Source organism: Triticum urartu, chromosome 4A, assembly GCF_056163025.1.
Source record: "Triticum urartu cultivar PI428250 chromosome 4A, HENAU_Tu73, whole genome shotgun sequence".
Lineage (NCBI taxonomy): Eukaryota > Viridiplantae > Streptophyta > Magnoliopsida > Poales > Poaceae > Triticum > Triticum urartu.
This window is the reverse complement of record NC_141876.1, coordinates 66,373,492-66,398,914: the sequence shown is the minus strand read 5'-3', so window position 1 is coordinate 66,398,914 and position 25,423 is coordinate 66,373,492.

Below are 25,423 nucleotides of genomic sequence, written 5' to 3'. Positions count from 1 at the left end.
TGTCCATTTGTCTTCTTCATGGACTCGTTCTTCTTCCTTGCGGGATTTCAGGCAAGATGACCATACCCTCGAAATCACTTCTATCTTTGTTTGCTAGTTTCTCGCTCTTTTGCTATGCCTATGTTGCGATACCTACCACTTGCTTATCATGCCTCCCATATTGTGAACCAAGCCTCTAACCCACCTTGTCCTAGCAAACCGTTGTTTGGCTATGTTACCGCTTTGCTCAGCCCCTCTTATAGCGTTGTTAGTTGCAGGTGAAGATTGAAGTTTGTTCCTTGTTGGAACATGGAGATGTTGTTCCTTGTTGGAACATGTTTACTTGTTGGGATATCACATTATCTCTTATTTAATTAATGCATCTATATACTTGGTAAAGGGTGGAAGGCTCGGTCTTATGCCTGGTGTTTTGTTCCACTCTTGCTGCCCTAGTTTCCGTCATATCGGTGTTATGTTCCCGGATTTTGCGTTCCTTACGCGGTTGGGCTATTATGGGAACCCCTTGACAGTTCGCCTTGGATAAAACTCCTCCAGCAATGCCCAACATTGGTTTTACCATTCGCCACCTAGCCTTTTTTTCTTGGGTTCCGCGGACTCAAGGGTCATCTTTATTAAAAACCCCGGGCCAGTGCTCCTCTCAGTGTTGGTCCAACCTGTCAGCCGCCGGTGGCCACCAGGGGCAACTCTGGGCTGTCCTACCGGAAGTTTGGACAATCTGAGTGTGCCCTGAGAACGAGATATGTGCAGCTCCTATCGGGATTTGTCGGCACATTCGGGCGGTGTTGCTGGACTTGTTTTACCATTGTCGAGGATGTATTGTAACCTGGATACCGAGCCTGATCGGATTGTCTTGGGAGAAGGAATATCCTTCGTTGACCGTGAGAGCTTGTGATGGGCTAAGTTGGGACACCCCTGCAGGGATTTGAACTTTCGAAAGTCGTGCCCACGGTTATGGGCAGATGGGAATTTGTTAATGTCCGGTTGTAGAAAACCTGAAGTTGACCTTAATTAAAATACATCAACCGCGTGTGTAACCGTGATGGTCTTTTTCCGGCAGAGTCCGGGAAGTGAACACGGTGTTGGACTTATGCTTGACGTAGGTTGCTCTAGGATCACTTCTTGATCATAGTTTCTCGATCGTGCTTTGCCTTCTCTTCTCGCTCTCTTTTGCGTATATGTTAGCCACCAAATATGCTAGTCGCTTGCTGCAGCTCCACCTCATACCTTTACCTTACCCATAAGCTTAAATAGTCTTGATCGCGAGGGTGTGAGATTGCTGAGTCCCCGTGACTCACAGATACTTCCAAAAACCAGTTTGCAGGTGCCGATGATACCGTGCAGGTGACTCAACCAAGCTCAAGGAGGATCTCTATGAAGATCTTGTCCTTTGTGTTGCTTCGTTCTAGTTGATCAGTAATGGAGCCTAGTTGGGGTCGATCGGGGATCTGTGTAGCATTTGGGGTAGTCTTATTTTATTTTGGTTCCGTAGTCGGACCTGATTGTATCTGGTTGATGTAATGCTTTATTCATGTATTTGTGTGAAGTGGCGATTGTAAGCCAACTATGTATCTTTTCCCCTTATGTATTACATGGGTTGTGTGAAGATTACCTCACGTGCGACATTGCTTTCAATGCGGTTATGCCTCTAAGCCGTGCTTCGACACGTGGGAGATATAGCCGCATCGAGGGCGTTACAGCCTCCTACAGATTGATAAACCTTAGGTCATCCACTTGAGGGAAATTTGCTACTGTCCTACAAACCTCTGCACTTGGAGGCCCAACAACGTCTATAGAAGAAGGTTGTGTAGTAGACATCAGAGCGCCTCCACCTCCTCTGCATCAAGACGACACCCTCGCTCCGAGATGTGCGGTCCCGCGGCATGATCCACCGCGCTGTGTGCCCACGCATGAAGAAAGAAGCTGTCAAGAGATCCCCCGTCCGCAAGAAAATGCTCCATCGCTCCCAGCACCGGCACGTCAAGATTTCTTGCCGCGACAGGGCCATGCGCCACTTGCCGTGGCGGTGCAGGGACACCAAGATCAAGCTCTGCCTCCACAACGAGCCCCGGTGGCCATGGCAGGCTGTCGTGCCTTCACTCCTGAGCTGCGTGGCGTCGTCTGGCCGGGCAAGTTCAAGTCGGATCTGCCTCCTCGCTACGACGGCACCCATGACCCTGCGGAGTTCTTGCAGCTCTACGAGCTAAGCATCGAGAGGCGGCCAACGGCGATGAAAAGTTCATGGTGAACAGGTTTCCCATTGCTCTCATGGATGGCGCCCGCTCATGGCTCCTGAACCTGCCCCCAGGCTCGATCTCCTCCTGGGACCAGATGCGCGACAGCTTCGTCGCCAACTTCCAGGGCACTCACGCCCGCCCCCGGCCGCGGGTGACTTGCGCCGCATCAAACAACAGCCGAGAGAGACCCTGTAGAAGTACATCCAGTGTTTCAACAGCGTGCGCCTGAAGATCCCCAAGGTGACGGATGAGGCCATCATCTCAGTGTTTTCTGATGGCGTCTGTGACATCAAGATGAAGGAGGAGCTCGCCATCCATGAGGAGTTGTGCACGACTTTGGAGATGTTCAACATAGAAACCAAGTGTGCATGAGCTGAGGAGGGGCGTCTCTCCCTCCTCGAGCTCCCTGCTGCGGATCCAGAGGAGAAGAAGGCCAAGGTCAAGGACGTGAAGCGCAAAGGGGTGGCCGTACTCGCGGCAGAGCCATATACCAAGCGCGGCCGAGACCTACCCGAGTCATCCAAGGGCAGCCGTACGTTCTGCGCCTTCCATAGCGTGTGCAGCCATGCTACCTCTTAAGCACAATGTTGATTTTCCCTTGAAGAGGAAAGGGTGATGCAGTAAAGTAGCGTAAGTATTTCCCTTAGTTTTTGAGAACCAAGATATCAATCCAGTAGGAGATCACTCTTGAGTCCCACGCACCTACACAAACAAATAAGAACCTCGCAACCAACGCGATAAAGGGGTTGTCAATCCCTTCACGGTCACTTACGAGAGTGAGATCTGGTAGATATGATAAGATAATATTTTTGGTATTTTTATGATAAAGAGAAATAAACGGCAATAGAAATAACTAAGTGTTGGAAGATTAATATGATGTAAGATAGACCCGAGGGCCATAGGTTTCACTAGTGGCTTCTCTCAAGAGCATAAGTATTATGGTGGGTAAACGAATTACTGTCGAGCAATTGATAGAATAGAGCATAGTTATGAGAATATCTAGGTATGACCATGTATATAGGCATCACGTCCGTGACAAGTAGACCGAAACGATTCTGCATCTACTACTATTACTCCACACATCGACCGCTATCCAGCATGCATCTAGAGTATTAAGTTCATAAGAATAGAGTAATGCTTTAAGTAAGATGGCATGATGTAGAGGGATAAACTCATGCAATATGATATAAACCCCATCTTTTATCCTCGATGGCAACAATACAATACGTGCCTTGCTGCCCCTGCTGTCACTGGGAAAGGACACCACAAGATTGAACCCAAAGCTAAGCACTTCTCCCATTGCAAGAAAGATCAATCTAGTAGGCCAAACCAAACTGATAATTCGAAGAGACTTGCAAAGATAAACCAATCATACATAAAAGAATCCATAGAAGAATCAAATATTGTTCATAGATAAACTTGATCATAAACCCACAATTCATCGGATCTCGACAAACACACCGCAAAAGAAGATTACATCAAATAGATCTCCAAGAAGATCGAGGAGAACTTTGTATTGAGATCCAAAGAGAGAGAAGAAGCCATCTAGATAATAACTATGGAAACGAAGGTCTGAAGTAAACTACTCACACATCACCGGAGAGGCCATGGAGTTGATGTAGAGCCCCTCTGTGATCAATGCCCCCTCCGACGGAGCACCGGAAAAGGCCCCAAGATGGGATCTCTCGGGTACAGAAGGTTGCAGTGGTGGAATTAGGTTTTCGTGGTGCTCCTGGATGTTTGGGGTACGTGGATATATATAGGAGGAAGAAGTAGGTCGGTGGAGCAACGAGGGGCCCACGAGGGTGGAGGGCGCGCCCAGGGGGGTAGGCGCGCCCCCCTGCCTCGTGGCCTCCTCGATTGTTTCTTGACGCCCACTCCAAGTCTCCTGGATCATGTTTGTTGAGAAAATCACGTTCCCGAAGGTTTCATTCCGTTTGGACTCCGTTTGATATTCCTTTTCTACGAAACAATGAAATAGGCAAAAAAACAACAATTTGGGCTGGGCCTCCAGTTAATAGGTTAGTCCCAAAAATGATATAGAAGTGTAAAATAAAGCCCATTAACATCCAAAATAGATAATATAATAGCATGGAGCAATCAAAAATTATAGATACATTGGAGACGTATCAAGCATCCCCAAGCTTAATTCCTGCTCGTCCTCAAGTAGGTAAATGATAAAAGAAGAACTTTTGATGTGGAATGCTTTCTAACATATTTCTCAATGTAATTTTTCTTTATTGTGGCATGAATTTTCAGGTCCGAAAGATTCAAGATAAAAGTTTAATATTGACATAATAATAATACTTCAAGTATACTAACTAAGCAATCATGTCTTCTCAAAATAACATGGCCAAAGAAAGTTATCCCTACAAAATCATATAGTTTGGCTATGCTCTATCTTCACCACACAAAATATTTAAATCATGCACAACCCCGATGACAAGCCAAGCAATTGTTTCGTACTTTTGATGTTCTCAAACTTTTTAAATCTTCACGCAATATATGAGCGTGAGCCATGGATATAGCACTATATGTGAAATAGAATGGTGGTTGTGGAGAAGACAAAAAAGTAGAAGATAGTCTCACATCAACTAGGCGTATCAACGGGCTATGGAGATGCCCATCAACAAATATCGATGTGAGTGAGTAGGGATTGCCATGCAACGGATGCACTAGAGCTATAAGTATATGAAAGCTCAACAAAAGAAACTAAGTGGGTGTGCATCCAACTTGCTTGCTCATTAAGACCTAGGGCATTTTGAGGAAGCCCATCATTGGAATATACAAGCCAAGTTCTATAATGAAAAATTCCCACTAGTATATGAAAGTGATATCATATGAGACTTTCTATCATGAAGATCATGGTGCTACTTTGAAGCACAAGTGTGGAAAAGGATAGTAGCATTGTCCCTTCTCTCTTTTTCTCTCTTTTTTTATTTTTTTATTTGGTCCTTTTTTGGCCTCTTTTTTTATTTATTTTTATTTTTCGTCTGGAGTCTCATCCCGACTTGTGGGGCAATCATAGACTCCATCATCCTTTTCTCACTTGGGAAAATGCTCTAATAATGATGATCATCACACTTTATTTACTTACAACTTAAGAATTACAACTCAATACTTAGAACAAAATATGACTCTATGTGAATGCCTCCGGCGGTGTACCGGGATGTGCAATGATGCATGAGTGACATGTATAAAGAATTATGAACGATGGCTTTGCCATAAATACAATGTCAACTACATGATCATGCAAGCAATATGACAATGATGAAGCGTGTCATAATAACGGAACGGTGGAAAGTTGCATGGCAATATATCTAGGAATGGCTATGGAAATGCCATAATAGGTAGGTATGGTGGCTGTTTTGAGGAAGGTATATGGTGGGTTTAAGGAACCGGCGAGAGTTGCGCGATACTAGAGAGGCTATCAATGGTGGAAGGGTGAGAGTGCGTATAATCCATGGACTCAACATTAGTAATAAAGAACTCACATACTTATTGCAAAAATCTATTAGTTATCGAAACAAAGTATTACGCGCATGCTCCTAGGGGGTAGATTGGTAGGAAAAGACCATCGCTCGTCCCCGACCGCCACTCATAAGGAAGACAATCAATAAATAAATCATGCTCCGACTTCATCACATAACGGTTCACCATACGTGCATGCTACGGGAATCACAAACTTCAACACAAGTATTTCTCAGGTTCACAACTAATCAACTAGCATGACTCTAATATCACCATCTCCATATCTCAAAACAATTATCAAGTATCAAACTTCTCATAGTATTCAATGCACTTCTATGAAAGTTTTTACATTATTCCTAAAAGAAAATTTCCATGTTGTTCTAAAGGAATCTCAAAATAATATAAGTGAAGCATGAGAGAACAATTATTTCTACAAAATAAAACCACTGCCGTGCTCTAAAAGATATAAGTGAAGCACTAGAGCAAAAACTATATAGCTCAAAAGATATAAGTGAAGCACATGGAGTATTCTAATAAAATTCAAATCATGTGAGTCTCTCTCAAAAGGTGTGTACAGCAAGGATGATTGTGTAAACTAAAAAGCAAAGACTCAAATCATACAAGATGCTCCAAGCAGAACACATATCATGTGGTGAATAAAAATATAGCTCCAAGTAAAGTTACCGATAGACGAAGACGAAAGAGGGGATGCCTTCCGGGGCATCCCCAAGCTTAGGCTTTTTGGTGTCCTTGAATTTTACCTTGGGGTGCCATGGGAATCCCCAACCTTGGGCTCTTGCCACTCCTTGTTCCATAATCCATCAAATCTTTACCCAAAAATTGAAAACTTCACAACACAAAACTCAAAATAGAAAATCTCGTGAGCTCCGTTAGCGAAAGAAAAAAACACCACTTCAAGGTACTGTAATGAACTCATTCTTTATTTATATTAGTGTTAAACCTACTGTATTCCAACTTCTCTATGGTTTATAAACTCTTTTACTAGCCATAGATTCATCAAAATAAGGAAACAATACACGAAAAACAGAATCTGTCAAAAACAGAACAGTCTGTAGTAATCTGTAGGTTTCGACCACTTCTGGAACCCCAAAAATTCTAAAATAAATTGCTGGACGTGAGGAATTTCTCTAGTAATCATCTTAAAAAATAATTAACTAAATAGAACTCTCCAAATAAAAATGGCAGCAGTTCTCGTGAGTGCTAAAGTTTCTGTTTTTTACAGCGAGATCAAAAAGACTTTCCCCAAGTCTTCCCAACGGTTCTACTTGGCACAAACACTAATTAAAAACAAAAAACACAATCAAAACAGAGGCTAGATAAATTATTTATTACTAAACAGGAGCAAAAAGCAAGGAATAAAAATAAAATTGGGTTGCCTCCCAACAAGCGCTATCGTTTAACGCCCCTAGCTAGACATAAAAGCGAAGATAGATCTAGGTATTGCCATCTTTGGTGGGAAATTCTTCAATAACACACCTATAACCCATAGGAGTTTCTTTATTTTTATTAATTATCAAACTCCTAGGCACAAAATCAAGAAAATCATTTGTAGCAAACGGTTTCTTAATGATAGCAAAAAGATTAGGATGAACACTTATTGATTTTAAATCCGCAGTTTCCTTACTAGAGGATTCACCCTTATTTTTAGGAACATAAACAAGCTTGGCAATTTTGGTAGGAGGATTTGGGGTATTTTTAACGGAAGAAAAAGCGGACCCCAAGTTGGTGATAATTCCCTCAAGTTTATCGATTCTAGTAGAATCTTGATCTATTCTTTCATTAAATATGGGTTCTTTTTCCTTAAAACTTTTCAGGGTAACTCCCACGTTAGATCCATATTGGGTAATTTGGTTGTGGATCTTTTTATCCAAATTCTCAATCAACTCTACAGTAGCAACTTTATTCTCAATAATTTCAAGCCTTTGCATCAGATGTTCCAAATTTAACATAGTTCCATTAACCAAAAGAGGTGGTGAGCCAAACAAATCTATCATAGCATTATAAGAATCAAAAGTATGGCTACCCCAGAAATTCCCTCCGGTAATGGTATCAAGAATATATCTGTACCAAGGACTAGCGCCTACATAAAAATTGCGGAGAAGAATGAAGTAGATTGCTTCCTGGTAGATCTATTTTGAGCATTACAAATTCTATACCAAGCATCTTTTAGATTTTCTCCCTCCCTTTGCTTAAAATTAAGAACTTCATTTGCGGGAGAGAACAGAGAAGATAGAGGACTAGCCATAACAACAAGGCAATCAAGAAAGCGATGAACGGAAAAGAGAGGGCGAATAAAACGGCAAGGGTGAAGTGGGGGAGAGGAAAACGAGAGGCAAATGGTAAATAATGCAATGCGGGGAATAAGAGTTTGTGATGGGTACTTGGTATGTCTTGACTTGTGCGTAGACTCCCCGGCAATGGAGCCAGAGATGGCTGTTGTCGGGAGTCCAATCTTGACTTGACTTGGCGCGAATCTCCCCGGCAACGGCGCCAGAAATCCTTCTTGCTACCTCTTGAGCACTGCGTTGGTTTTCCCTTGAAGAGGAAAGGGTGATGCAGTAAAGTAGCGTAAGTATTGCCCTCAGTTTTTGAAAACCAAGGTATCAATCCAGTAGGATATCATGCTCGAGTCCCACGCACCTACACAAAGAAATAAGAACCTCGCAACCAACGCGATAAAGGGGTTGTCAATCCCATCACGGTCACTTACGAGAGTGAGATCTGATAGATATGATAAGATAATATTTTTTGGTATTTTTATGATAAAGAGAAATAAAGATGCAAAGTAAAATAAACAGCAATAGAAATAACTAAGTGTTGGAAGATTAATATGATGTAAGATAGACCTGGGGGCTATAGGTTTCACTAGTGGCTTCTCTCAAGAGCATAAGTATTACGGTGGGTAAACGAATTACTGTCGAGCAATTGATAGAATTGAGCATAGTTATGAGAATATCTAGGTATAATCATGTATATAGGCATCACGTCCGTGACAAGTAGACCGAAACGATTCTGCATCTACTACTATTACTCCACACATCGACCGCTATCCAGCATGCATCTAGAGTATTAAGTTCATAAGAATAAAGTAATGCTTTAAGTAAGATGACATGATGTAGAGGGATAAACTCATGCAATATGATATAAACCCTATATTTTTATCCTCGATGGAAACAATACAATATGTGCCTTGCTGCCCCTGCTGTCACTGGGAAAGGACATCGCAAGATTGAACCCAAAGCTAAGCACTTCTCCCATTGAAAGAAAGATCAATCTAGTAGGCCAAACCAAACTGATAATTCGAAGAGACTTGCAAAGATAAACCAATCATACATAAAAGAATTCAGAGAAGAATCAAATATTGTTCATAGATAAACTTGATCATAAACCCACAATTCATCAGATCTCGACAAACACACCGCAAAAGAAGATTACACCGAATAGATCTTCAAGAAGATCGAGGAGAACTTTGTATTGAGATCCAAAGAGAGAGAAGAAGCCATCTAGCTAATAACTATGGACCCGAAGGTCTGAAGTAAACTACTCACACATCACCGGAGAGGCCATGGAGTTGATGTAGAGGCCCTCCGTGATCAATGCCCCCTCCGGCGGAGCTCCGGAAAAGGCCCCAAGATGGGATCTCTCGGGTACAAAAGGTTGCGGCGGTGGAATTAGGTTTTCGTGGTGCTCCTGGATGTTTAGGGGGTACGTGGATATATATAGGAGGAAGAAGTAGGTCGGTGGAGCAACGAGGGGCCCACGCGGGTGGAGGGCGCGCCCAGGGGGTAGGCGCGCCCCCTGCCTCGTGGCCTCCTCGATTGTTTCTTGACGCCCACTCCAAGTCTCCTGGATCACATTTGTTGAGAAAATCACGTTCCCGAAGGTTTCATTCCGTTTGGACTCCGTTTGATATTCATTTTCTGCAAAACACTGAAATATGCAAAAAAACAGCAATTAGGGCTGGGCCTCCGGTTTATAGGTTAGTCCCAAAAATGATATAGAAGTGTAAAATAAAGCCCATTAGCATCCAAAATAGATAATATAATAGCATGGAGCAATCAAAAATTATAGATACGTTGGAGACGTATCAAGCCACAACACCAATGATTGTCAAGAGCTCAGGGCCATTCGAGATGGACGCTTCGGTCGACGCCCCGAGCGCAACGAGCGGTGCTATAGCCGAGGAGGTGGACGAGGTGGAGGACGTAGGGACGACCGCGGCCCTCGCCAGGGCTGGCAGGACCAGCCTTGCGAGGACCGCTGGCAGGACCAGCCTCGCGAGGGCGTTTGGAGAGACCAGCCTTGCGAGGACCACCCTCAGGGCAACCTTAGTCTCCCTCCGCTGCCGCTGCCACCAAGGAGGAATGACGACCACCAGCAGGACGAAGGGGCTGGGGGCTTCCAGGAGCCGCGTGCCATCGCCTGCTTCTTGTGTGGCGCTCAAGCCGCAGCTTCCCAGTGCATCTTCAAGCAGTTCTCTCACGAGGTGAATGCAGCCCTCCCCAAGCTCGAGGCCACGAGCCCGCTCAGATGGTCCAAGTACGCCATCACCTTTAGCTCGGTGGACCAGCTCAAATGCGCGGCAACCGCCGGCGTCCTCCCGATGCTCTATTCACCCGTCATCAGCAATGTCCAAGTCACCAAGACCCTCGTCGACGGCGGCCCATGGCTCAGTGTCCTGTCCATCGAGACGTTCGACAGCCTTCAAGTGCCATACGATCAGCTCCAGCCCACCAAGCCTTTCTCAGGAGTGATCGACGGCTCCACCACCCCGATAGGGCAAGTTCGTCTCCCTATCACCTTCGGTCAGCGCGACAGCTACCACACCGAGCTCGTCGACTTCGACGTCGCCCACATCCGCCTATCGTACAACGCCATCCTCGGGTACCCAGCGCTAGCCAAATTCATGGAAGTCACCCACCATGGCTACAACGTCCTCAAGATGCCGGGGAAGCGGCGGAATCATCACAGTCCCCTGGGAAGAAAGAGATGCGGTGTGCTCCCTCGAGCGTGCCTTCCAAGCTGCAGTAGTCGAAGACCCTGACAGGGCATATATGCAGTACCCTCCTGAGGCCAACCCCAAGAAGAGGAAGCAGCTACTCCGCACTGGGCCTTAGGGGAGCGGCGCCTCCAGTGGCGCCACCTCAGGATCTGCGCCCGCGCCTGGGGCGCCTTCCTTCCTCGCATAGGGAGGCGCGCCCGGCGCCCTCCTCGGGCAGGGCTCGGGAGATCTCTTCTGGAGGGCCTCTGACCTGGCCAACATCACGAGGGAGGCGCTCGGGCACCATGTGGAGGCGTGCTTCGCGACACGTTTCCCTCAGGAGGACACCGGGTGAGGAGCGCCCGGCGCTCAGGAGTTCATCACCAAGACCACTCAAGATCTTCAGGAAGCAAGAGCAATATGCGATGACCGTCGCCCACTAGCGCCGCTCTCCATCCAGGCGAGGGTGGTGAGCTGCGCGTCTGCATCGACATCCCGGGGGCTCAACAGGGCCGCATCTCAGGAGCGCTTCTGGCCTTCGCGTGCCGGCCGGTGTGAGGGTCCGCCTCACAGCTACGTTCGCATGCCGTTCGGCCTGCCGAGCATGGCGGCCGCCTTCCAGCGCAACCTGCGGAGCATCCTGGCAGATCAGGAGGCCAGGCATCACGCAGTCCTGGTGGAGATGGAGACGGTCCTCAGGAGGCCACCTGAGCCTCCAGAGCCTCCCAAGGCTTTGGGTCTCGACGGCTCTTGGGGAGTGACTTCTTCACCACGTGTCTTCAGCTACCCCGACACTCCTTCGACAACCAAACCAAGTGATATTTTCCAAGTTTATTTAGCTGGGAGCGCCCCCTGGGCTGCATCATTCCCAGGCCGCGTGGGTCTATCCCTGCGGCATGTATCCGCTTACATCTTTAGTTCACCCTACTGGGGCGCCCCTCGGGCTGCATCATCCCCAGGCCGCTCGGGTCCGACCCAGTGGCATGTATCGTTCTAGCACTTACCTAGGTCAGTCTGCTTTTCATGCATAATCTATCTATGGTCACCACTGCCTGCTTGATTATCGCCCGCCACGGGAACCTCTCACACCAGCATGGCGCTTGTGCTCGGGTCCGTCCTTGCAGCGCTGACAAATCTGAGCGGTCGAGCTCTGGCTCGCGGCACGCCCGCGCACGTCACCTCACCAGGCCCTCAGTGCCTTCACCCCCTTGCGAAGCAACCAATGGCGGACTGGAAATCACCATGGCAATTTGTGCCCTTCCTCGCGCTAACTTGCAGGAACCTCCTGAGGACTACAGCGGGCGGTACCACGGGCTCTCTCTCTCTCCCTTTTCTCCCATGCGCTTCGCTTGCGTGTTAAAAGGGGGGTTCCTGAGCATCGTGACTCAGGAGCTCTTATTGGCTCTCCAGCCCTCACCCCCTGGCCTTGACCATAGCATCGTGACCTGGCATACCAGCGGCGGCTGAGCTCGCTTGAGGGCCGGGACCTGAGGACGTAGAGCACACAGAAGTAGGGGCGGGCATATAACCCGAAAACCGATCTCCTGAACCGAAATAACCGCCACCGAAACCGAAAATTTCGGTCGTAAGATCGGTTTGGATGTGTGGAAAACCGAAATTGGTTCGGTGAATTCGGCGTTCACCCTCGGTCTAACCGAACTGACCGAACACTGATACGTCTCCAACGTATCTATAATTTTTGATTGTTCCATGCTATTATATTATCAACCTTGGATGTTTTATATGCATTTATATGCTATTTTATATGATTTTTGGGACTAACCTATTAACCTAGAGCCCAGTGCCAGTTTCTGTTTTTTCCTTGTTTTAGAGTATCACAGAAAAGGAAAATCAAACGGAGTCCAATTGACCTGAAACTTCACGAAACTTATTTTTGGAAGGAAATAAACCCGGGAGACTTGGAGTCCACGTAAGGGAAGCAACAAGGAAGCCACGAGGCAGGGGGGCACGCCCACCCCCCTGGGCGCGCCCTCCACCCTTATGGGCCCCTCGTGGCCCCCCTGACACACTTCTTCCTCCTATATATCTCCATATACCCTAAAACGATCGGGGAGCACAATAGATCGGGAGTTCCGCCGTCAGAAACCTCCGTAGCCACCGAAAGCCAATCTAGACCCGTTCCGGCACCCTGCCGGAGGGGGAATCCCTCTTCGGTGGCCATCTTCATCATTCCGGTGCTCTCCATGACGAGGAGGGAGTAGTTCTCCCTCGGGGCTGAGGGTATGTACCAGTAGCTATGTGTTTGATCTCTCTCTCTCGTGTTCTTGAGGTGATACGATCTTGATGTATCGCGAGCTTTGCTATTATAGTTGGATCTTATGATGTTTTCTCCCCCCTCTACTCTCTTGTAATGGATTGAGTTTCCCCTTCGAAGTTATCTTATCGGATTGAGTCTTAAAGATTTGAGAACACTTGATGTATGTCTTGCCGTGCGTATTTGTGGTGACAATGGGATATCACGTGATTCACTTGATGTATGTTTTGGTGATCAACTTGCGGGTTCCGCCCATGAACCTATGCATAGGGGTTGGCACACATTTTCGTCGTGATTCTCCAGTAGGAACTTTGGGGCACTTTTTGAGGTTCTATGTGTTGGTTGAATAGATGAATCTGAGATTGTGTGATGCATATCATATACTCATACCCACTGTCGGTGTCAAAACCGGCGCATCTCGGGTAGGGGGTCCCGAACTGTGCGTCTAGGCTGGATGGTAACAGGAGGCAAGGGACACGAAGTTTTACCCAGGTTTGGGCCCTCTCGATGGAGGTAAAACCCTACGTCCAGCTTGATTAATATTGATGATATGGGTAGTACAAGAGTAGATCTACCACGAGATCGAGGAGGCTAAACCCTAGAAGCTAGCCTACGGTATGATTGTTGATGTGTATGTTGTCCTATGGACTAAAACCCTCCGGTTTATATAGACACCGGATAGGGTTAGGGTTACATAGAGTCGGTTACAATGGTAGGAGATCTAAATATCCGCATCACCAAGCTTGCCTTCCACGCCAAGGAAAGTCCCTTCCGGCCACGGGACGGAGTCTTCAATCTTGTATCTTCATAGTCCAGGAGTCCGGCTGAAGGTATAGTTCGGCTATCCGAACACCCCCTAATCCAGGACTCCCTCAGTAGCCCCTGAACCAGGCTTCAATGATGACGAGTCCGTCGCGCAAATAGTCTTCGGCATTGCAAGGCGGGTTCCTCCTCCAAGTACTTCATAGAAGATTTTGAACACAAAGATAGTGTCCGGCTCTGCAAAATAAGTTTCCACATATTGCCATAGAGAGAATAATATTTACACAAATCTAATCTGCTGACGTATTCCATAGTGTGACATCACACCACGGCCAAGCTTTTATTCAAACCGTTTTACTGTCCCATCTTAGTGCGTTACGCGAGGCGGTTTCCTTGGCACGTCTTGTTAAAGCAGAGATCGTGTCCCCTTATTCCGGGATTCTCATCAATACGGGCGCGGGTAACCCAACCGCGCCTTTGATTACGGCGCTTGGGAGATAAGCGAGTTTTACCAGGCTGGTGGGGACATGTAGTTGCGTCCACCCATATAAGGGGATAAGGATCCACCTTTTCACCTATGCCTTCTTCCTCCTTTGCTTATCCATTCTTGCGCACTCGAGCTCCAGCGCCCAAGTCCGCACTCCTCACCTCGACCTTCTCCAGCCATGTCCGGAGCGGGAGGCAAGTGGATGGTGTCCTCCGTCATGGAGGGACACATCAAAAAGCTGAGGAAGGCCGGATATCTGGCTAGCAACATCGTGCACCGGCTTTCCGAAACGGGGCAGCTCATCCCCACTCCCAGACCCCATGAGAGGGTGGTGTTCCTCACCCATTTCTTCCGCGGACTGGGCTTCCCTCTACACCCATTTGTCCGGGGGCTCATGTTCTACTACGGCCTGGATTTCCATGATCTGGCCCCGAATTTTGTCCTCAACATCTTGGCGTTTATCGTCGTGTGCGAGGCTTTCCTCCACATCCGCCCCCATTTCGGCCTATGGCTCAAGACTTTCAATGTCAAGTCGAAGGTGGTGCGCGGCAACCAGGCAGAGTGCGGAGGTGCCATGGTTGGCAAGATGGCCAACGTCCTCTGGCTCGAGGGCTCCTTTGTAGAGACCCTGAAGGGATGGCAATCGGGGTGGTTTTACATCACCGAGTCGCGCGACACCGAATGGGTCGCACCCCCTGAGTTTCGGTCCAGACCCCCAACGCGGCTCACATCCTGGAAAGAGACGGGCTTGTCGTGGGGCAAAAAAGGAGAGCTGATCGGACTCCAAACATGCATCAAAACCCTGGCGGAAAAGAAGCTCAAACTTGTCAACGTAGTCCAGGTTGTGCTCATCCGCTTGATCCTCCCGTGCCAACAACGGGCTTTCAACCTGTGGGAGTTCGACCCGGTGCAGCACCAAACTTTGAGCAGGCTCTTCGACACAACGTACGAAGATGCCTGGAAGGTGCTCTTTAAGGGCGCCGTGGCTCCCGCATCCGCTACTGAGAATCGCGGATTCAGTGTACAGCATGACGCTCTTGCGGTAAGCTATTTTTTTCCTTTTACAGGGTATCAGTGTTTCATAGTTTGACTCTATGCAGAGTCTAAGCTCCTTTTCCTTTGACAGGATTGGCAGGTGACATCCGGACAGATCAACTGTCCGGCTCCTTTGCCCGAAGGCCCAGCGGACGCTCAATTGGCGAAGCTGCTGGTTCCGGCACCCTATGTGCTGCCGGAGAAGAAGGCCAAGAAGAAGGCCATGGGGACTCGAAAGAGTGCCCGACGCCCGGAGGTGTCGGATTCATCATCCGACGAATCCAAGACGCACTCCTCCCACGAAGATGAGGAGGAGGAAGAAGAGACCCCTCCCCCTCCAGCGGGGGAAGGGAAGAAAAGGAAGGCCGCCCCAACTGGGGAGGCCGAAGGGTCCAAGAAGGCGAGAACCCCTCCTCCGGACTACTCCACCAACGCCGACGACGGCGAAGAAGAGTGGCCGCCCAGGGCCAAGCCCCTGGCAAAATCGTAAGTATCCGGATACCGGAGTGATTTCATAGTATTTGATTATTGCACAGCTTTCCCTTATGTCGGATATATTTATGCAGCCCACCCAAAGACCGGCTCGACGCGTCGTCGAGCGGCTCACTGGACTCGTCGGACATGAACTCGCTTCCGACGGCTTCCTCCCCCCGCCCTACGGACGACACCGAAGTGTTGTCCCAGCAAGTTCCAATCCGGGAGGGGGTGGTCCTGGAGGCACTGCAAGGCGAACTCCCGGACTCCAGGAGTAAAGGGGACGAAACCCCCAGGGCTCCAAGTCCGGCCCTAGGTCGGACACCGCTCCGGAACCTTGAAAGGTTCCAGAGTCCGGTGGGGGACCTCCTTCCAAGAGGAGCAAACCCGCCACGCCGGCGACCTCCGTCCATCCGGAGGCGCCGGACGATCTGTTGGAGGCGCTCCAAGGCGCCTCCCTCGACGAGGGGCACCGCACTATTATGAGTGTGGTGGTCCAGAAGGTTCAGTCCGCCAGGAGCGGACTGACTGAAGCTTGTACAAGCCTTTTAACAGGCTTTGAGGTAAGTAAAGAATGAGTAAATAACATTACCACATAGACAGTAGCCCCTGATGCTCTGTTTGGCGTTCGGGAAGAAAAGCCGAATAGAGGATCAAATAAAATTCGCAGGAGTCTAACAAAAAGAAGTCAATATGCGTGTGCAGGCTTCCCTGCTGGCGTCCGCCGCATTGACTGCGGAAGTGGACGTGCTAAAGCAGGACCTCGAGCGGTCCGAGCAAGAGCTCGGACGTGCCAAGAAGCAGCTCGAGGACAGTGAAGGTAAGAAAATACCTTGTATAAATGTGTATAAAAAGGTGCAATTGCGAAAAATGACAGGAGTGTCGTGGCTATTGTAGGGGCCACGTCTGAGGTGGCGACCCTGAAGCAAGCGCTGCTCGAGGCCGAGAAGAGGTCGGCCGCGGAGCGCACTGAGCGAGAAAAGTATGAGGCCGAGGTTGGCAAGGTGCGGCAAGAGCTCCAGGCTCTCATGGAAAAACATGAGAGTTTGGAGCGTGACTCAAGGACGCGAGCGTCCGAGCTCGCGGCGGCTACTGAAAGTGCCAAGTCTGCCAAGGCCGAATCCCAGAAGACCCTCCAGGAGTTGGATGAGGTGAAGAAGATAACGGCGGGTAAGGCATTCTTTATGCAAAGTAAACACATAAGCGTGAGTTACTTGTCACTTACCCGAATCCGGAGTTCTCCAGGCGCGTTCACAGATCTTCCCCGGAGTATATCTGATGCCGCCGCATTCTATCGAGCCGAGGAGGGCAGCTCGACGGAGAAGGTGTTCTGGTCTCAGTACGCTGAGGCTGGACACCCCGTGCCCCTGAGCGACCAGTTGAAGCAACTGGTCGAGCTCCACAAGGCGGCCGAACAGGCCATGAAGGGCCTCATAGTTCGGCTGTGGCCTGGAGAGGCTCATCCTGGGAGCTATTTCGGGCTGGTGCGGCGGCTGGTGGAGGCATGTCCAAGGCTCGAAGTCATCAAGCGCTCCGTCTGCATTGAAGGTGCCCGTAGGGCCCTTGCCCGTGCGAAGGTGCACTGGGGCAAGTTGGATGCTGAGAAGCTTGTGAAGGACGGGCCACCGCCGGGGAAAGAGCATCGCAAGCCCAAAAATTATTATAAGGATGTTCTGAAGGGTGCCCGCCTTGTGGCGGATGAATGTTCTATGGATGTTATTTTTGAATAAAACTCGCTCGTTTTGTCCTGTGCGCTGAAAACTTGTTCATATGCGCTTAAGCAATGCTGTTTGAATTTAAAATATTACCTTCTGTGCGGCTGTTTATCAATTCTGAGAGATGGCAAGTCGTCGGCTTCTGCCCCCGGGCCACTAGTGCTGGGGTGTTCGGGGATAAACCTGAGGGCTCTTTTTCCCATGTTTGGGTCCTTCGAGGGAGGCGCTCAGCCCAACGAACAAGGCAATCGGACTATAATGCGTGAACACTCTCACTTAGCTATAGAATTCTATAATTTTAAATTTCGGCGAAGCCCCTGGTATTCAGAAGACCGAGTTCGGGGCGCTATCCACGCCTTGGCCGGACAGAACCGGCTCCTCACCCTAAGCGGCATAAGTCTTTAAGGACTCGAAAAGACCTCTCGAACAGCGACCAGCTCTCGCCTCATCATGACGGTCAGTTTTAGCTTTCTCCACTGAGGTGCTCAACCCAGCTCAACCGGGGCACAATCACAGTGGTTCTCCTAGTGCTACCTTAGCCGATATAGCGGAACGTAAGGCACCAAAACATAGGAGCCGGGCAAACCCAACTATTGACCCAAGACATGATTCCGAGCCGATGCATATAATGCTATAAGTTCGGGGTGCCGTACTTGTTAAAGTGTTCGGACTTCTCACACCATGTTGAGGGGTACTGAAGCCCCTGGCGTATTTTGGCCGTACCAAAGTGTACGGGTGCAACATGTCATTAAGGAACATATATAAATATATATAAAAAGAGTAATGCAAAAATAGACAAAAGCTATGCATTGTTTATTAAAAAGAGCTGCGATCAAAGCAGAATGATACAAATAATGCGATAAGCAAAAGGTTGGACTATGTAACATGTCCGCTCCAGGGGCAAGCTGCGGAATAATATGCGAAACAGGTATACTGCTCGTGATAGAGACAACCTGGGAGTTCCATAATGCGGCGCGGCTCGTCTGCTTCCCTGGTTCTTGCATCGTTTGTGCGGCAATTGAACTGCCGAACAGGCCTTCCGAAGAGTGGAGTCCTGAAAGTAAGAGAAAATTAAAAAATCGGCAGCCCCTGGTACGATTGAAGCCGTGTTTTGGGCGTGCCGTGATGGTGCCCCTCCCCCTGTGCCCATGGTATCTCTAGAGCGTAGTTATGTACGCGAACTACTGACGTCCCCTTTTTCCGAGGGTTGGGGTTGGGGCCGCATTGCTACGCCTGCTCAGATCGTGCCAGGCGGTCTTGTTTTAGGTTACTCCGGGCGCGCTTGACAGTGTCCGGTCGTTTAGTGGCCGGACTGGAGAAATGCCTGGAGAGGCTGCTTTGTACTTCCGCTGCAAGGGTCGCCGTGTGCTCCTCCGTTCGTAGGGAGCGTTCGGTGTTTCCATTGACCGTAATTACTCCTCGAGGGCCTGGCATCTTGAGCTTAAGGTATGCGTAATGCGGTACCGCATTGAACTTAGCGAATGCGGTTCGCCCGAGCAGTGCGTGATAACCACTGCAAAACGGGACTATGTCGAAGATTAACTCCTCGCTTCGGAAATTATCCGGAGATCCGAAGACCACTTCAAGTGTGACTGAGCCAGTACAGTTGGCCTCTACACCTGGTATTACGCCTTTAAAGGTCATTTTGGTGGGCTTAATCCTTGAGGGATCTATGCCCATTTTCCGCACTGTATCCTGGTAAAGCAGGTTCAGCCTGCTGCCGTCGTCCATAAGGACTCTAGTGAGATGAAATCCGTCAATAATTGGGTCTAGAACCAATGCGGCGAAGCCGCCATGGCGGGTGCTAGTGGGGTGGTCCCTTCGATTAAAGGTGATCGGGCAGGAGGACCATGGGTTGAACTTTGGGGCGACTAGCTCTATCGCGTATACGTCCCTTAACGCGCGCTTCCGCTCCCTCTTGGGGATGTGGGTTGCGTATATCATGTTCACCGTCCGCACTTGTGGGGGAAAACCCTTCTGTCCCTTGTTGTTCGGCGGCCGGGGCTCCTCGTCGTCATCGCTATGCAGCCCCTTGTCTTCGTTTTCGGTGTTTAGCTTGCCTGCCTGCTTGAACACCCAACAATCCCTGTTGGTGTGATTGGCCGGCTTTTCAGGAGTGCCATGTATCTGGCATAAGTGGTCGAGTATTCGGTCCAAATTGGACGGCCCCCTAGGATTCCTTTTGAATGGCTTTTTCCGCTAACCGGATTTAGAGCCTCTGAATCCGGCATTAACTGCCGTATCATCTGCATTGTCACCGTTAATGCGGCGCTTCTGTTTGTTGCGACGCGACCTGCCACTACTGTCCCTGGTGTCCGAATTACCAGGGTTCTTGGTTATATTGTTGCTACGAGCAAGCCAGCTGTCTTCTCCCGCGCAAAAGTGGGTCATGAGTGTCGTGAGTGTTGCCATAGATTTCAGCTTTTCCTGTCCAAGGTGCCGGGCCAGCCACTCGTCATGGATATTGTGCTTGAAGGCTGCTAGGGCCTCGGCGTCCGGACAGTCGACTATTTGATTTTTCTTTGTTAGGAACCGTGTCCAGAATTGCCTGGCCGATTCATCTGGCTGCTGAATTACGTGACTTAGGTCATCAGCGTCTGGGGGTCGCACATAAGTGCCCTCGAAATTGTCGAGGAATGCGGCTTCCAGGTCCTCCCAACAACTGATTGATCCTGTTGGCAAGCTGTTAAGCCAATGCCGAGCTGGTCCTTTAAGCTTGAGTGGGAGGTATTTGATGGCGTGGAAATCATCGCCGCGGGCCATGGGGATATGAAGGAGATAATCCTCAATCCATACCGCAGGATCTGTTGTGCCATCATATGATTCGATGTTTACGGGTTTGAAACCGTCGGGGATTTGATGATCCATTATTTCGTCTGTGAAGCAGAGTGGGTGTGCGGCACCTCTGTACTGGGCTATATCATGACGTAGCTCCAATGAGCTTTGTCTACTGTGTTCGGCCCTGCCGAATTTGTGGCCGGCGTGACGGATGCGGTCTCGAGCCGTGGGGCACCCACGTGATCCATAGATCGATCTTTTTTGTCTAGCCTTGTCCTCCAACATGTCTCATAGGTCCGGCGCATAGTCCCGTGCCTTGGTACGGGGTGCGGCTTGAGTGGAGGGCCGAGAGGCCTCTCTGTCGCGGCCACGAGGTGGCCGGTCGGCCGCATCAAGTGCTTCCTCCTCTAATTGGGGTAGCAACCTGCACTTTGGGTAGCTCTTGGAGGGGCGTTCGAGTTTATGCTCTTCGGCCGCAAGGACTTCAGTCCATCTGTCGACTAGCAAATCTTGATCGGCTGTTGCTGTTTTTTCTTGAGGCTTCTTGCCGTGGCCATAAGCCTGCATTGGAAACGCTCTTGCTCGACGGGATCCTCTGGCACGACGAATTCGTCATCGTCGAGGCTTGCCTCGTCTTCGGAGGGAGGCATATAATTATCGTCCTCGACCTCTCTGTCTGCCGCTCTCTCATGAGGGCTGGTTTCTCCATCCTCATGTGCTAAATCTTGCTGGATGGGGTTTTCTTCGGCACTTTCCGGAGTATTATTATCTCCCGTGCTGGAATCACCGTGTTTGTTTTGGCGGGATTTTGAGCGGCGCCGCTGACATCGGTGCTTAGGCTGTTTCTTGGAGGGGTCATCCTCCGATGTTCCATCGCCGTCTCCCTCTTTTGGGGTGTCCATCATGTATATGTCATATGACGAGGTGGCTTTCCAGGGCCTAGTAGGCGCTGGTTCTTCATCATCTCCTTCATCGGCGTCCATACCGTCTATGTCTTCGGAGTTGAAGTCGAGCATGTCGGTTAAGTCGTCGACAGTGGCTACAAAGTGGGTGGTGGGTGGGCTTTGAATTTCTTCATCATCTGAATCCCAACCTTGCTGGCCGTAGTCCGGCCAGGGCTCTCCTGATAAAGAAAGAGACTTCAGTGACTTCAGAATATCACCAAAAGGCGAGTGCTGAAAGATGTCCGCGGCAGTAAACTCCATGATCGGCGCCCAATCGGATTCGATTGGCCGGGGCGCAGAGGGTTCGGAGTCCGGAAAGGAGTCCGACTCCTTGGAGTCACGAGTCTCGCGGAGTGCGGGGCTGGTGTTCGGCTCAATCGCCGTTGGGATCGCAGCCCCCGAGGCAGCGTCCAACCGCCCATCCTCGATCAGCACAGTTGGCTCCGAATTAAGGATCGGAGCCAATGCGGGTGCGGCCTCCAGGGCACTATTCGGCGGCAGAGCTAGATCATGCTCGTCGGGACAGTGCGGCGCGCTCGGCAGTGGCTCGAATCCTTCGAGGATCAAGTCCCCGCGGATGTCAGCCGTGTAGTTTAAACTTCCAAATCTGACCTGACGGCCAGGGGCGTAGCTTTCGATCTGATCCAGGTGGCCAAGTGAATTGGCCCGTAGTGCGAAGCCGCCGAAGACGAAGATCTGTCCGGGGAGGAAGGTCTCACCCAAGACTGCATCGCTATCGATGATCGTAGGAGCCATCGAGCCTGACGGCGACGACACAGAGGAACTCTCAATGAAAGCACCAATGTTGGTGTCAAAACCGGCGGATCTCGGGTAGGGGGGTCCCGAACTGTGCGTCTAGGCTGGATGGTAACAGGAGGCAAGGGACACGAAGTTTTACCCAGGTTCGGGCCCTCTCGATGGAGGTAAAACCCTACGTCCTGCTTGATTAATATTGATGATATGGGTAGTACAAGAGTAGATCCACCACGAGATCGAGGAGGCTAAACCCTAGAAGCTAGCCTACGGTATGATTGTTGATGTGTATGTTGTCCTACGGACTAAAACCCTCCGGTTTATATAGACATCGGATAGGGTTAGGGTTACATAGAGTCGGTTACAATGGTAGGAGATCTAAATATCCGCATCGCCAAGCTTGCCTTCCACGCCAAGGAAAGTCCCTTCCGGACACGGGACGGAGTCTTCAATCTTGTATCTTCATAGTCCAGGAGTCCGGCTGAAGGTATAGTTCGGCTATCCGAACACCCCCTATTCCAGGACTCCCTCACCCACGGATACTTGAGGTGACATTGGAGTATCTAGGTGAAATTAGGGTTTTGGTTGATTTGTGTCTTAAGGTGTTATTCTAGTACGAACTCTAGGGCTGTTTGAGACACTTATAGGAATAGCCCAACGGATTGATTGGAAAGAATAACTTTGAGGTGGTTTCGTACCCTACCATAATCTCTTCGTTTGTTCTCCGCTATTAGTGACATTGGAGTGACTCTTTGTTGCATGTTGAGGGATGGTTATGTGATCCAATTATGTTATTATTGTTGAGGGAACTTGCACTAGCGAAAGTATGAACCCTAGGCCTTATTTCCACGCATTGCAATACCGTTTACGCTCACTTTTATCATTAGTTACCTTGCTGTTTTTATATTTTCAGATTACAAAAACCTTTATCTACCATCCATATACCACTTGTATCACCATCTCTTCGCCGAACTAGTGCACCTATACAATTTACCATTGTATTGGGTGTGTTGGGGACACAAGAGACTCTTTGTTATTTGGTTGCAGGGTTGCTTGAGAGAGACCATCTTCATCCTACGCCTCCTACGAATTGATAAACCTTAGGCCATCCACTTGAGGGAAATTTTCTACTGTCCTACAAACCTCTGCACTTGGAGGCCCAACAACGTCTACAAGAAGAAGGTTGTGTAGTAGACATCAAGCTCTTTTCTGGCACCGTTGCCAGGGAGGTGAGTGCTTGAAGGTATATCTTTAGATCTTGCAATCGAATATTTTTGTTTCTTATTTTATCACTAGTTTAGTTTATAAAATAAAATTACAAAAAATATGGAATTAAGGGTACCTCATATGCTTCATCTTTTTTAATATCTATCATGAAAATAAGGGTTCCGATAATTGTGCTCAAGTGCTAGAAGAAGAATGCATTAGAATGTTTGGCACTAAATATTTGAATGATGAGCATGATTGCAATGTTGTTAGTATGAATTCCTTGAGTATCTATGATGCTAATGATATGCAAAGCCACAAGCTTGGGGAAGCTATGTTTGATGAAGATGATATTTTTTGTCCCCCAAGTTTTGATGAGCAAATTTATTATGATGAAAGCATGCCTACTATCTATGATGATTATTGTGATGACACGTATGCTTTAAAGAATAATGATAACAATGAAACTTGTCATCTTGATTTCAATTTTCAATCCCATGATAGTTACTTTGTTGAGTTTGCTCCCACTATTATTCATGAGAAGAATTTTGCTTATCTGGATAGTAGTAAATTTTCTATGCTTGTAGATCATGAAAAGAATGCTTTAGGTTCTGGTTATATTGTTGAATTCATTCATTATGCTACTGAAAATTATTATGAGGGAGGAACATATGCTTGTAGGAATTGCAATAATATCAAGTTTCCTCTCTATGTGCTTAAAGTTTCGAAGTTATGCTTGTTTTACCTTCTTATGCAAGTTGATTCTTGTTCCCACAAGTTGTTTGCTCACAAAATCCCTATGAATAGGAAGTGGGTTAGGATTAAATGTGCTAGTAATATTCTTCATGATGCCCTCTTTATGTTACAATTCTTATCTTTTATGTGAGCATCATTGAAATCATCATGCCTAGCTAGGGGCGTTAAACCATATCGCTTGTTGGGATGCAACCCAATTTCATTTTAGCTCCTTTCTTTTTGCTCCTGTTTAGTAATAAATAATTTATCTAGCCTCTGTTTAGATGTGGTTTTATGTTTTAATTAGTGTTTGTGCCAAGTAGAACCGTTGGGAAGACTTGGGAAAGTCTTGTTGATCTTGCTGTAAAAAACAGAAACTTTAGCGCTCACGAGAACTGCTGCCATTTTTATTTCAAAAGTGATATTTAGTTAATTTTTTTTGCAGATGATTAATAGATAAATTCCTCACGTCGAGATATTTATTTTAGAATTTTTGGGGTTCCAGAAGTATATGTTTGATCCAGATTACTACAAACTGTTCTGTTTTTGGACAGAATCTGTTTTCCATGTGTTGTTTGCTTATTTTGATGAATCCATGGCTAGTAAAGGAGCTTATAAACCATAGAGAAGTTGGAATGCAGTAGGTTTAACATCAATATAAATAAAGAATGAGTTCACAACAGTACCTAAGTGGTGATTTATTTTCTTATACTAACGGAGCTTACGAGTTTTCTATTAAGTTTTGTGTTGTGAAGTTTTCAAGTTTTGGGTAAAGATTCGATGGACTATGGAATAAGGAGTGGCAAGAGCCTAAGCTTGGGGATTCCCAAGGCACCCCAAGGTAATATTCAAGGACAACCAAAAGCCTAAGCTTGGGGATGCTCCGGATGGCATCCCCTCTTTCGTCTTCGTTCATCGGTAACTTTACTTGGAGCTATATTTTTATTTACCACATGATATGTGTTTTGCTTGGAGCGTCAATTTATTTTATTTTTTGTTTTGCTTGCTGTTTGAATAAAGTATCAAGATCTGAAATTCTTAAATGTTAGAGAGTCTTCACATAGTTGCATAATTATTAGACTACTCATTGATCTCCACTTATATCTTTCGGAGTAGTTTGACATTTGCTCTAGTGCTTCACTTATACCCTTTTAGAGCATGGTGGTGGTTTTATTTTATAGAAATAGATGAACTCTCGTGCTTCACTTATATTATTTTGAGTCTTTAGAACAGCATGGTAGTTTGCTTTGGTTATGAATTTAGTCCTAATATGATGGGCATCCAAGAGGGATATAATAAAAACTTTCATATAAAGTGCATTGAATACTATGAGAAGTTTGATACTTGATGATTGTTTTGAGATATGAGGATGCTAATATTAGAGTCATGCTAGTGAGTAGTTGTGAATTTTAGAGATACTTGTGTTAAATTTTGTGATTCCCGTAGCATGCACGTATGGTGAACCGCTGTGATGAAGTCGGAGCATGATTTATTTATTGATTGTCTTCCTTATGAGTGGCGGTCGGGGACGAGCGATGGTCTTTTCCTACCA